We start from the raw sequence: 12598 nt of genomic DNA, 5'->3' as shown, positions 1-12598 counted from the left end.
CTGCACGTGCTTTTTTCTCATACCTGCATACAGTTATCCCTTCCACATGGCAACTTTCCCCATCATGATTTCAATGTATCATGGATTGGCATAAGAAATTAAATGAGAATTTGGTGGGGGTGGCATTGCAGAAGCCATAGATGATACACAAAAGCCAGCATACAATACAGAAAAAGTTTAGAAACTCAAAAATGCATTACATGTATATTATCATTTAATACCATAAATATACACAATTTCTTTTTTAACATTAAAAGATGACCAAATACTTAACCTAAATTTTACAATAAGGTGCTGTGAACACCCCATAAAAGAAAAAGAAAAAAATTCAGATTCCTTTTCTGATAAGAAGGGAGGGCCAAAAATTTTTATTCCAATTTTCCACATCATGGGGGTACTGTACCCTAACCCCTTTGATATGGAAGGGATAATTATACTTCTCTCTCCCTCTCTCTCTCTCTCTCTCTCTGCCTCTTTGGATTCCTATAACTGTTCAAGAATTGCATTTAGTGACATTTCCTTTAATGGACCTTTCAGGATTACCTTAGCTGTTAGCCGCTTTCCCAAATTAATTTATATTTACTTATCTATATGCTTACTGTTTCCTCTCCCTTCCTTCTTCCCTGCCTTCCAACAGTCTCTTGACGACATGGACACTTTTTTTGTCTTTAGAGCCTCAGCACTCAGAACAAAAACTGCCTGAAAGACCTTGGCAAGGACAAATAGGACCAGAAAAAGAAGCAAATTGGTTATATGATAACAATGAGAGACAGAAGATGAAAAAGCCAAGCAGCATGAAGGTTTCCTTGCAACATGAGATGAACAAAAAGAATACTTCTAGACAATTGTATGTATTCTCTATGCAGAATTTATGGAAATTCACGAATAATATTTACAAGGGCTGATAAGGTATTTTATCTGAATCTGAAGAGGAATTATTCACACCTGTGAAACCACAGATTCACCAAAGTTTCAAAGTCAATATGGAGGAAAAGGGAGGTTGATTATATCTTATTTCATGAAGATTTGATTTTTCACTTCTTAAACATAAAATGCTAATTAAATACGTTATTTTATTCTTCATTTATTTTCTGAGTAATCCTTTTCAACATGTCATACTTCAAAACTTAAAAACACTAGTGGATAATTCCGAATAATATTATACTTTACATATAGATGTATATAGATACATATGTATGTAAGTATGTATGTATATATATGTGTGTGTGTGTGTATATATATATATATATATATATATATATATATATATATATATAGTATGTTCTAGATTTGGACCACAAAGCCAGTCTTCTCATGGACAAATATCTCCTAAATTTTAGACCTGAGTTTGTACTTCTATAATTTATTGTCATGTACAAAATCCCCTGCAAAACTACAGCAGTTCCACTTATGAAAATGTAAACCCTAGGTTCAGGAGAAGTATCTTATATTTAGAAAACCTGTAGAAGAAGATCTGAGTTCTAGTCCTCATTATGGCAGAATGAGACATGTAGCTTGAATTATGTCAGTCTGCATCTTTCCTTTTCAATTGACTGAAAGCCAATGTGGGTACTGTTCACTGTTTTTCCTACCTTAATCTAATGTCCTAAAGATCAAAGATTACCTAGGTAAGAATCACATTTTAAAGTATAAAGCACTATACTAAAATAAGAAAACTCAGAAATCACTCAATATTATATATTAAAATTTCAACATAGGGAGATTTTGTAATAAATGTCAAAAGGTTAAATTTATTGATAATTTCATTTAGAATAGTATAAGAAGAAATAAAAAAAAATAAAACTCATACAATTACTTTGTAATTGCTTCGATAGTTTCTTTATGTTTACAGTACTGAGAGAAAAGCAACTTTCTTATTTGATATGAAAACAAGCAGCTGTTTCATTCTTTAAAAGAAATTTATTCATAGAGGTTATCTTTCCATTCTGCCAGTTGACTCCCATATCCAGGACAGTTATTGTCATTTGTCCTAGAGAATAAGACAGGAACATTACATATATTACATATAGTGCTTAAAAGAAGAAATAATAAAAATGAGATCCACAGCATAACAAATACTATGAATTCCATCAACCCAAATGCAATTTATTTCTTTATCATTAAGATAACTAATACCTAGATGCTTTTTTCTTTTGAATATTCAAACCAAGTCAAAAGGCATTTATTAAGCACTTACTATGTACTAGGCACTATGCTAAACTCTGGGAATGTATTCGTGATATCTGACTTTTATTTTGATTTATTCTTCTGAAGTCTCTAAAGCCAAAGGAACCCAAGCTACATAAAGCTAGTAACCTACCAGATCTATAAAGGATGTATAGAAACTACATAAACTGCAAAATCTTCTACCCCAAAATGCAGAATTATACCCCTGCCCCAATTTTCCTCGGCCTTGATTATCTCATTTTTGTTTCCTAAAGGGTCAGCAACATCTACCCTCTCCAACAGAAGAAAAAATATTTTAAAAATGAATTAATTGTGGTAAATATTTGGTGTTGTAACATGCAACTGATACAGTCAGTTTATGAACACACACACACACACACACACACACACACATTTCTAGCTTTAATGGCAAAATGAAGAAATGTAGGTAAGGAGATTTGGAGCTGATTAAATAGCCACAAACAATGGAGTTGCATTTTACAATATATATGGTTTCCCACAAATAATTACTTTGTTTGGTCTTTGTATGCATCACATATTCTTTTCCATGTGAATGATAAGTGAAATTGAAGAGCATGTTATGTATAGATTAGATGCTAAACTGAAACACTTATTATAAATATATCTGCATTAAAAGAGCAGGTATAACATAGGCCTTATTTGGAAGAGTGAATATTGAGTTAGATGACAAGCTCTAAAAAGTCTTCAATTTATAAAAATAACTCAATTTATAATAGGTGTTCAAAAATGTTCAATGACAGGTCATATTCTTTTTCCAACATGAATGATTGATTTTTAGATCTTTTTTTTGTACAGTGGGGAAAAGTGCTGGACTAGTTGTCAGATAAATTTGTTTTTAATACTGTTTCTTCTACTGCATGATCTGGGGCAAGTCACTTCCCATCTGTTCACTTAGGTTTCCATATCTCTAAAAGAAGGTATTGGACTAGATGGTTTTAAGCTCCCTCCCTGTTCAAAATCTATGATCTTAATGCAGATACCAGCACTTTTGTAATGAACAGAATGCAACAGCAAAAGGCACCAAGTACCCAGAGGCAGTGATTAACAAAAGAAAGTAAAAACCTTGCTGGGTGTAATAGGTCAAAATTTACTGTTCCTTTCAGTCTTCTCTACCCATCTGAGTCTCTGTGATTTTCATAAAACACCAGAGGTAAGAATGTCTGGGAAGCTTCAAAGCAATTTCTGTACCTAAGCTTCTTCACTGAATAAGTTGCCTGGGTCCTGACAAGTATTTCCAAGAGGTATGATTAGAAATAAAAGAAATTTCTAGACATGACTAAGATAAAAGTTAAAAATGAGTCAGAAGAGGCATCAGAAAACCAAAGTGAAGTGAAAAAGATACTTTTCTTAACCTGGAATATTCTTCTCAATTTTTTGATTCCTGGGGTGAGTGAGGCAACACAAAGACCCTTTCCTACATAGACTAAAAGAATTTGGGACTCCTTTTTGCCAAAAGAAGCTTACTAGCCACTCTGCCCTAGAAAAAAATAGCAGAGAGGAGCAAATAAGCCTTCAAAGGCTGAAGTCCATCCAACAAATGGTAATAGAGAGCAGGACAATAATCAAGAAAACAGTGTATAGTGAAGATACATTCTCAACATAAATGGTAGCATGCAAACTGGAGAAGTCATACAGAAAGCAGCAGAAATCGCCAAAGTGTCATGCTCAGAGGATTCTACAGCTTTAGAGTTATAAGTTGCCACAGCCATACATGTAACCCGGCTACACATTCCTCTACCCAGCATTCATCCTGCCTTGCTTGAATGTGTCCCTGCTATGTTTGCCCCACTGTACATGTTGTTCTTCACATGTTCGTTATACATATACCCTAGTAAAATGGTAACCTGGTGTACACAATAGGTGTATGTAGAGTGGTCTTTTCTTGTTTCTTAATGCTTTGGACAGATGTGTCATTAGTTGTGGCTTTTGATCTATGACTTTTAGTGATTGCTGTACCACAGATTGTCTCAATGATATAAAACATAAGCTGTAGCTTTCAGAGCTTTAAGTCTAACATGATGTGTCTACTTTTTTCTAACATGTTTTAGAAGATTATTATTTTAAAACATGGATCTGGATAGCAGCCCATCAAGAGAAGAAAAAGAAGTAATGTATTCTTGCTCATTTTACCGGGTAACCTCCATCTTCCAAATTCATCTTTTCATTCCTTCTGCACATGGGTAGCCATTCTGAAATATTGTGAGATCCTGCATGGCTTGAATTATGATAGAGACTAAAGAACCTTTTTCTCCTATCCCTTTCTGAGATTCATTTCTATCATAAAAAGCAATAAAAACCACGACAAAGTTTAGAATGTTGCAAACAGCTTTTTAAAGTTAGCAATAAAGCAATGCGAAAATATCAGGTAGTTATCTTTATAATGCACTAAACTTACCAAGGGATAGCACAGGTTTCCATTAGCCATAATTGTCTTAGTAGTCTCATTTTTGTTCTCTTAGGATTGCAGTTACATAATAGGTAGAAATTTATTCAATCTATTTTATATGACAATACTCTATGCTGCCGAAATGAACCTAGAAGGTAATGTTAAACTCAAAGGTCCTCCAGGAAATTTAAAACACCAAAAAAGTCACAGTGCTTCAGCTAGTGATTCAGAAAATTCCCTACATAGATACTTATTCCAAATTGTAGAGATTCAAGCAGGATCACAATATAATTAAATAAATTTAGGAAATGGTTGAATGATTAGATCCAAAGTATAGTAATTAATAGATCTATGTCAAGCTACAATCTGTTCTTCACTTCATTGCCACAGGGTTCTTTTTGTGGCTATATTCTGCTCAAAAATTTTCCCTGACTTGAACACGGGCATAGGTGACATGTTTATCCAATTTTCTTCTTACATGCAACTGGGAGTGATAGAAAGCATGATGAACATTAGAATGGGGATCCAAAAAGACTGTGACAAGGGAAATGATTAGTCAAATCTGTTAAAATAAAATTTAATATGCCTAAATGTGAGCTCCTATACTTAAATTAAGAAAATAACTTTTATAAGTAGAGGATGGGGAAGTATGAGTAGGTAACAGTTCACACAAAAAGTAACTGTAGGTTTTAATAAACTGCTTATTATTAGTCAACTAAATGATGTGACAGTCCCCAAAAGCAAATGTAATATCAGAATGTATTAACAGAATAGCAATGAGCATGAAGAGGAGGGTGATAGTCCCATTATACTTGACCTTGGTCAAATTACATTGCATTAGAATTATTTTGTTCAGTTATACGTACACAATGTTAGAAAGGAGTTTAACAAGTTAGAATATGCCCACAAGGGAGTGTAAGAAAGGGAAGGAGCAAGAAATCATGCCATGCAACGATTGCATTATTGTAGAAATTGAAGGAGGTTACCCTAAAGAGGAGAAGACAGTTTTCAAATGCTTATTATTTTTTTTGCTTCTCTTTTTTAATTAGATTTTTTTATTTTTAGTTTACAACACTTAGTTCTACATGTTCTTGAGTTTCAAATTTTCTTCCCTTCCCTCTCCTCCCTACCACCTCAAAATGGCATGCTGTCTAATATAGATTCTACATAAAGCTTTGAATTAAACTTACTTACACAATAGTCAAGTTGCAAAGAATTATGACCAATGGAATGAATCGTGAGAGATAAGAAACAAAACAAAAGAAAAAGAAGAGAAAAAAAGAGAGCAAATAGTTTGCCTCAGTCTGCATTCAGACTCCACAGTTCTTTCTCTGGATGTAGCCCTCTCTCTCCATCATGAGTCCTTTGGAGCTGTCTTTGAGTCTTGTATTGCTAAGGAGAGCCAAGTCTATCAAAGTTAGTCATCACAGAATCAATATGTCTGTGGTTGTGTGCAATGTTCTCCTGGTTCTGCTACTCTCACTTAGCATCATATCATGTAGGTCTTTCCAGGTTATTATGAAGTCCATATCTTCCCTATTTCTTATAATAGAATAGTATTCCATTACATTCATATACCACAACTTGTTTAGCCATTCTGCAATTGATGGGCATCCCCTTGATTTCCAGTTCTTTTTTACCACAACAAAGCCAATGCAACAAAGATTAGGAGGGAAGCAGAAAATTGGGAGAAAATCTTTACCACCAATGTCTCTGATAAAGCCCTCATATCTAAAATATACAGGGACCTGAACCAAACTTATACAAATAAAAGTCATTCCCCAACTGAGAAATGGTCAAAGGATATGAACAGGCAGTTTTCCCAGGAAGAAATTAAAGATACCTAAAGGCATATTAAAAAATGCTCTAAATCACTATTGATCAGAGAAATGCAAATCAAAACAACTCTTATGTACCACATCTCTCCTGTCATATTGGCTAACAAGACAAAACAGGAAAATGACAAATGCTGGAGAAGATGTGGGAAAATTGGAACATTAATGCATTGTTGGTGGAGTTGTGAACAGATCCATCCATTTTGGAGAGCAATTTGGAACTATTCCCAAAGGGCTATAAAATTGTGCATACCCTTTGACACAACATTACCACTCCTAGGGCTAAAATGCTTATTATTAAGAAAAAGTATATTTTGGCCCATAGGGCAAACAAGGACAGAACTAGAAGCAGAGAGGAGAAGAGTAGTTAGTTTTTCATTACTAAGCATAAGCAAGCACATACAGATGATCATTTGTTTGGAGTGCTATAGATATGATCCATATACAAGGAAGATTTGGTGCCTTCAATCTCTGAGATTCTATTATTCCATGCTAGCTCTAAGGATTTAGTCCCACTATAAATGATGAAATCTCAGAAGAATAAATTCAAATGCTAATAAAAGGAAGTTCCTCATCACCCCACACATGAACTGCAGTACCCTACTTCAGACACTTATCTTTTTTACTTGGATTATTGTAATAATTTATGTCCTTTTGATGAAAGTTTACCTTCTTTAAAAATCCTTTCATATCACTTCCTACATATTTTTTCTCAACACACTGTTCTATATCAAAATCCTCTACTAGAGAACTTTCATTGTCCCTCCACTCCCACCAGAATAATGTATGAACTATTGTCTCTGGCCTTCAAGAGAATTCACAGTCTGTCTTCAAACTACTTTTCCAGTCTTGAATGAGAACCATGTGCATAAGATTCTCTAAGTATAGCAGCAGAATCACTAAACTTTTGCAAAGGCCTAAGGGTGAACAAGCAAACTAAGGAAAATACAGAGGACTGTTAGTTCTATTTGGGCAGAAGAGGCATGAATACAATGAAAACTAAGTGACAGAGATAATGTCCAATGGAAATAGGCAGAATTGCTCAATTTTTAACTGGTTTCAGTTTTATCTGCTGAAGGATTGTCCATGTTATTCAAATACCAAACATACATTTCCTTAAAAAAACTATTTTATGGAGAATTCACATAAGGCAACAGTCACTTGAAAATCACAAGAAGTGATACAAGGCCACCCTCAAGGTCTCTCTGAAGACCTTTGGAATCAATTGCATGACATGGGAGATACTGACAAAGGACCACCAACATGGCAAACCAACATCAAAGAAGGTGCTGTGCTGTATTGTGAAACAGAATTGCAGTAGCTTAAAAGAAATGTGAGGGGTGGAGCCAAAAGGGAGGGAGTACAGACAGGGACTCATCTGAGCTCTCCCCCAAACCCTTTGAAATAGCTTTTAAAATTCTATAGCAGCAGAACCCACAAAATGACAAAGTTAAATAAATTTCCAGCTGAAGAAAACCTGGAAAGTCAAGAGGAAAGGTCTATTTCACCATGGTGAGAGAGAAGAACAGTCTAGCACAGGCCGCACCAGCACAGACTTAGCTACAACAAAACTTGAGCAGGCCACAGCGTGACTAAATCACTCCCAATAATGGTACTTTCCAGACTTCTTGGCCCACAGACACCAAAGACAACTTAGAAGGTCAGCAGGAAAGATCTGTCAGACCTGGGTGAGAAAGGAGCACAGGCCAGAGCAGGCCATGCCTGCACAGCCCTAGTCCCAGAAAAGCAGCAGTAGGCCTTGGGAGTGACTGAATCAGCAATGGCGGTGGCTGCTTCCTGAGCTCTCAGCCCACAGTTGGTAATGGGATTGAACAAATGATCAGAAGGAGATTTCCTGAGTTCTCTTTGCTAGCACTGAGGCAGGACTCTATTGCTTTGCCCATATTTGGATCTGGGTCACAGTCTTAGGTGGCAGTCTCAGGGCAAGAAACAGCACTAGCATAGTAAAGCTTGCAGCAACAGTGGAGAGGGGACTCTTCTCACAGTTCCAGGGCAGAAAGGAGTCCTTGTGGTCACTCACAGAACAGAGCACAGGCCAGGAGAGAAGTAAATACCTCTTGTTAGATCATACCACCTTGGAAGAACTGAAAACCTACATGTCCCTAGAAGTATCTCTGAAAACAGCTGCACAAAACCCCTGAAGGTAGGGACAGTTCACCCTCCATAATGGAAGTAGAGCCCTACCTTAGCAAAGAGTTTAAAAAATCAAGTAATAGGATGAGAAAATGAGCAAAAAATGGGAAAAAAACAAACTCTGAATATAGAAACTTACTTTGGTGACAAGGAAGATCAAAACACACACTCAGAAGAAGACAACAAAGTCAAAGCTTCTACATCCAAAGCCTCCAAGAAAAAAATATGATTTGGCCTCAGGCCATCGAAGAGCTTAAAAGGGACTTTGAGAATCAAGTAAAAAAAGTAGAAGAAAATTGGGAAGAAAAATGAGTGATGCAAGAAAATCATGAAAAACAAGTGAAGAACTTGGTAAAGGAGACCCAAAAAATACTGAAGAAAATAACACCTTAAAAATAGACTCAGAGGTCTAAAAAGACAATGAGGATAAGGATGCCTTAAAAAGCATCATATTCTAGAGCCAGAGAGTAAAATAGAAATTGAAAGAATACATAGATCACCTCTTGAAAGAGATCCTAAAATGAAAACTCCAAGCAATATTATAGCCAAATTCCAGAGTTCCCAGGTCAAGGAGAAAATATTGCAAGCAGCCAGAAAAAAATAATTCAAGGATCATGGAACCACAGTCATAATAATACAAGATTTAGCAGCTTCTACATTAAAGGATTACAGGGCTTGGAATATGATATTCCATAGGGCAAAGGTACTAGGATTATGACCAAGAATCACCTACCTAGCAAAGCTGAGTATAATCCTTCAGGGAAAAAAAATGGACATTCAATAAGATAGGGTAATTTCATGCTTTTTGAGAAAAGACCAGAGCTAAATAGAAAATTTGACTTTCAAAAACAAGAGTCAAGAAAAGCAGGAAAAGTTTAACAGGAAAGAGAAATAATATGGGACTTATTAAAGTTAAATTGTTTATATTCCTATGTGGAAAGATGATATTTGTAACTCATACTACCTTTCTCATTATTGGGGTAGTTAGAAGGAGTGTATATGTGTGTGTGTGTATGTGTGTGTGTGTGTGTGTGTGTGTGTGTGTACACATACATACTGCAGGCATAGGTATGTGTTGAATATGAAGGGATGATATCTAAAAAAAATAAAAGTAAGGGGTGAGAGAGGCATGTACTGGGAGAGAGAGAATGGGATAAAATGTCTCACATAAAAGAGGCAAGAAAAAGCTTTTACAGTGGAGGGAAAGAGAAGGGAGGTGAAAAGGCATGAGTGAACCCTACTCTCATCAGAATTGGCTCAAAGAGGGAATAACATACATATGGTGGGTATAGAAATCTATCTTACCCTGCAGAAAAGTAGGGGGGAAAGGGATAAGAGAAGGGGCGACGATAAAAGGAAGGGCAGAATGCGGGAGGGTATAGTGAAAAGGAAAACACTCTTGAGGAGAGACAGGGTGAAAGGAGAGAGAGAATAGATTATATGGGAAGGGGGAAATAGGATGGAGGGAAATATAGTTAGTCTTTCACAACATGGCTATTATGGAAGTGTTTTGTATGACTACACATGTAAAACCTATATCAAATTGCTTGCCTTCTCAATGGGGGGTAAGGAAGGAAGGGAGAGAATTTGGAACTCAATGTTTTAAAAATGAATGTTAAAATTGTTTTTATATGTAACTGAGGAAAAATAAAATATTAATTTTTTTTAAAAAGAAATGCATGATGTGCAAATTTAGAGACATCTGTACTCCAAATGCTCATGTAAATTATTTATACCCAACCTGTGGTAGAGCCTTCTATTCTTGTACTGGTCTGATCAGCCACAATTCGACACACTACACCGTGATTCTGACATAGTGAAGTCATTTTGGTCCTCTTCAAGAATGAAGGACAAAAATCAACCAACCAACCAGTTGTCAAAGGGAATGATTTTTGGACTGCAAAAGGCACAATAATAGTGACTAACACAAAGTTGAAACGAAAAGTAGAGGAGATAGTAAAAGATAATCTAGTTTCCCTTGATGAATTTAAGTCTAGATACTAGAGTCAGAAGCTACTAGAAACAACTGGCAAGTTATGATGGAGTTTTGTTCTGCTTTTTGCTAATGGGTAGAATTAAGAACAACAAGATGAAATCTAAAAAGGTAAATTTAGATTTCATATAGCCTAAACGTAAGGTAATTTTTAAATGAGCTATCAAAAAATGAAGTGGGAATATTTAGGCTGTTAAGGTTTAGAGAGGCAGAAGCAGTGCTTTAGAAATATTCAATCTGATTGATTTTTAGTTCTATCTATTAGAAAGGTAATTCTTACTTACGTATCAGTTGAAACAACTCTGAAGTCCCTTCAAACTGAATTTCTGCAATTGTGATGCTTGTGTCCATAATGGATCTGTAATATCAGTGTTGGTGCCCTCTGATAATAGGGTGTTATATGACTTTTCCATTGCTCCTTAACCTTTTTGACTCTTAGCCTTATCTTCTCATAAATCTCTGAAGGAGGTTTATTCAGTATGCTAATCTTACCTTAAGTCTCTTAACATTATTGAAGAGCATTAGCTATCCTTCTGTTATCTCTCATTTCTCATTACATGGGGGACCATGTGCTTTTCCTTCCATATATCTCTTTATCATAATTCTTAAAAATAATTGGTTGTTAGTAATATAATACATTATAAAAGTATACATTTTATTGATACCTTTTGGGTTTTTTTGTGTAGATTATGCCCTTTATTCCTCCTCCTCCCACTCCTAGAGAGCTATCATTTAAAATATTTTACTCCCCTTAACCTACCCTAAATTCCAGCCAAACTGAAATCTCTCCATTCCTTATTCTTCTCCTACCTTCTTCTATATTGGTGCCTTTGTTCATGTAATTGTCCATGCCAAGAACTGACTCTTCCAGCTCCCTCTCTAATTGCTGAAGTACTTCTCTGCTCAATTTAGTCTCTGCTTCCTGGAAATCTTCCCTGACTCTCTCAGGTGAAAGCAATCACTTTGCTCTGAAATCTCTCATGGTATTTTCTGTGAAATTTTAGTTTGCACTTATTATATTCTCCCTTGTCACTATATCATTTTTCCAAGAACTTGTGAATTTGTAAGCACAGGTGGGGACTCTTTTTTGTAATGCAGATTACAACTAGTTCTTAATTAATAGCTTAGAGAATTACCTTTGACATGGATAGTTTAAGTGACTTGCTCATGATTACATAGACAGTGTCAGAGCTCAGTTTGGAATCCAGGTCTCAAACACTCTTAATTATTTGGGGCACAATGCTAAAATTTTTGAATTATCTTCCTGACTTTAAGTCTAGCATGTTATTATGCCATGTAACCCTCAATCTTTCTTGAATCATAGTTACATATATATATATATATATGTATATATGGATGCATGTATACACACATATGTGTGGATGAGGTATATGAGAGTAAGTGCATATATTTCCTTCTCCCCATTAAATTGTTATATCCTTGAAAGAAAATTGACACAATCTATAAAAGGATACACATTCTACAATCTAAAAATGACATTAAGACTAGACTGTAAGTCAGGGGTCAGTTTTCAGTACTACTTGCCTATATGAATTACAAAACAGCAACAGATTCATGTTTGAAAAGCAAAATAATATAATATAAAACTGTAGTTAGTTATTAAAATGTAATAGAACTGATTAAGGTAATTCTTTAATTTTTCTTATTTTTTGAAAAAAATACTCATTATTTACTTATATTAGTTTAACACTTATGCATTATTCATCTTGAAAATGGGTACCCAAATTAATTACACTGATCATTCACAGCCACCACATGAGTAAAAAATAAAAACTTTATGCTGTCATGACATGATCCTATCCCCTCAAATGATATGAATTTACACAATTCCAAAAATGCATTTATTAGCTACCAAGCCATCTTCAGCAGCAAATCTCTTGATTAAATAAAAAAGCAGATTATTTTCAATGTGTTCTCAACTCATCAGAAGTTCTTAACCCCCACTTGCTGGTTGTTGTTTTTCTTTTTCATTTAAAAGGACTTCAGAATAATGTGGTACCA

This window comes from Trichosurus vulpecula, chromosome 2 (genome assembly GCF_011100635.1).
Source record: "Trichosurus vulpecula isolate mTriVul1 chromosome 2, mTriVul1.pri, whole genome shotgun sequence".
NCBI classification, from domain to species: Eukaryota; Metazoa; Chordata; class Mammalia; order Diprotodontia; family Phalangeridae; genus Trichosurus; species Trichosurus vulpecula.
This window is presented reverse-complemented; position numbering follows the sequence as displayed.